Source organism: Brassica oleracea, chromosome C3, assembly GCF_000695525.1.
Source record: "Brassica oleracea var. oleracea cultivar TO1000 chromosome C3, BOL, whole genome shotgun sequence".
Taxonomy (NCBI): domain Eukaryota; kingdom Viridiplantae; phylum Streptophyta; class Magnoliopsida; order Brassicales; family Brassicaceae; genus Brassica; species Brassica oleracea.
Window position 1 is genome coordinate 43,744,433 of NC_027750.1, and position 2,449 is coordinate 43,746,881.

Here is a 2,449-nt window from a genome sequence, read left to right on the forward strand (position 1 = left end):
AAAGCAGTTTCATGGGGAACAAAGAGGGAAGTGATGCACGGCCTTTGGATGGTGATTGATCATGGATGATCATGAATGATCATGTCTAAGGCTTCCTCTGTGTCTTGGGAACACACGCGATTGGTTAGGAGAGAAGGCGGAAGGCTTGACTCCACTCTCAAAGGCATGAACAGCCTTGAAGATGGATGCAGTCTAGAAACTGGTTTCATGGAAGTTCCATGGAAGGAGTGATGGGCACGAACCATGGTTAGATCTTATCAATACTGGATGTATGTGATAAGGGTTTATGAAGGCGTGCTAGGAGGATCATGGACGCCCCTGATGAGGTAATAGTTGGGGACTGCAGACCATTGGACATAGTCTGGTACACTATGGGCTGATCTGGTCCTGCAGTTACACCTTACTCTGTTTTATGATTATTAATCATATTATTTCTTCTTCTTATGATTGAGATTGATGATTAGACATAGTAGCACTGAACCATAGCTTGGCCGGTTCAGAAGAACCCTCCATGGCCTTGGTTTGGCAGCTAAATCCGGATCTCCTACTTCTTGATGGATTTATGGCGATATGACTTTGGAATTCTCTTAGTGGTGAATTATCATGAACTATCATGGTATTTGGGGATTTTTATCTGATTGATTTCGAGATGGTCAAGGTGGCCGGTGGGGCTGTTCAAGGTCGAGATCCATAGGATCGAGATCGGTTCTTGGAATTCTGACTTGACCATTCTCTTAGTTAAGATTTATCATGAATTATCATGAATCCTAATGAGTTTTTAGGGATTGATTTAGAGATGGTCCCTTGGGCCGGTTTGGCTGATCTTGGCCGAGATCTATGGGATGGAGGCCGGTTCTGGGAAATCTGATTGAACCATTCTCTTAGTTATGATTTATCATGGATTGTCATGAATTTTAATTTATTTTTGGAGCAGGTTTGCTTGTGGTCGAAATTGCACCTGAGGGCATATTGGGGTCAGATCCTTGTGTTAGGATATCTGATCATATGTTTGTGTGCTGGAACATATTGTCACTTATGATATTGATCATAAGGAATTGTTGGTTATCAACCTTGGTGTTGGTAAGGCAGGCCGTGTGTGATCTGATCATGGGTAAGGATGGACGACCTGATCCTTGGATGATGGATCAAGGTGTCTGATCTGATTGATCAAAGGATGCACCGGTGGTAAGAGCAACACTAATCAGGTTCAGTGGGACATGGTTCCATGACTGATTAGGAAGTATGGAGACTCATCAGTTCTGAGTCATGTGGGGTGGTTGGTTGATTGACTCAGGATCTGATGGGCATTGTTAGTCCATGAGCTGGACTTGGTATCATAAGTTGATAAGGCAAAAAGGATGTGGGACAGTGCATGAGCCGGTAAGGGCCAGATGCATGTCCTTAGCTGTTTGAAGACTTCTCAAGGGTTACTTATGTCTGTGGGGATGGTTGGCTGAATGACTAAGTACCCAAGGGAAGAGTTTTTGCAGGTATAAGGAAGTTGCACGAGTGGACGGGGAGCTGGGAAAAGCTACCTCGTAGCTCGATCAGCTGGAACGGAGCAGCAAACCTCAAGTGAAGTGGTTCAGCTCAACTAGCTGTGCGAGCTAAGTCAGCTGGGACAATGAGCTAACAAGCTTTGGGAATGTGGCAAGGGTATGATCTGTCAATGTTGCATAGATCTAGATAGAATGGCTTAGGGGAACGGAACCTCTGATTGTATGACTTGATCTAGGTTCAGAATCGACATTGGAGCTAGCTGGCAGTTGCGTTTACTGACCAGTAGCTGAGGAGATCTGACCAGACAAGTGTTAGATTGGATTTAGTCCAACGGTTAAGTAGATACTATTCCGCTGCATATGTGTTGTATTGATCTAAGCTAGGAAAGACTATGGTAGTCTTGAGCTAAGATCTGAGTTAGCCCTCGCCTATGGGCGATGTTTTAGATAAAGGGCAAAAATTTTTAGAGGTCCAGGTATGAACTGAGCGACGTGAGGCATCGACCGCGGCCTAGTAGGCCGGGATCGGATCTTACAGTAGCATGCATTAAGCGATAGAGATCACCTACTCTCTGTGACATGATGTTTTATTGTTTTCATTAGATTTAGAATATTAGTTTTGTTTGTAAATGGAGATACTTAATGAATTACTAAATGCAGTAAGCCAAAAAAACGTAAATTGCAAGTCAAAGATTAGAAAATTATTGAAAGCAAAAAATCTTTAAGAAGTTAAACAGGAAAGCTTCAAACTAATATTTATATCAAACAAGCTAATCAAGATTAATGTATAAAATCTATAAACAAATCTGACTTCATTTTATATAGTGTGTGGTTAATAATGATAAGTGTGTTTATAATTATATATAAACATGCATATAAATCAGAATTAAATAATACATACAATTTTTAGTTACAATTTAATTATTATTTTTGGTTATTTGGTAAATTAG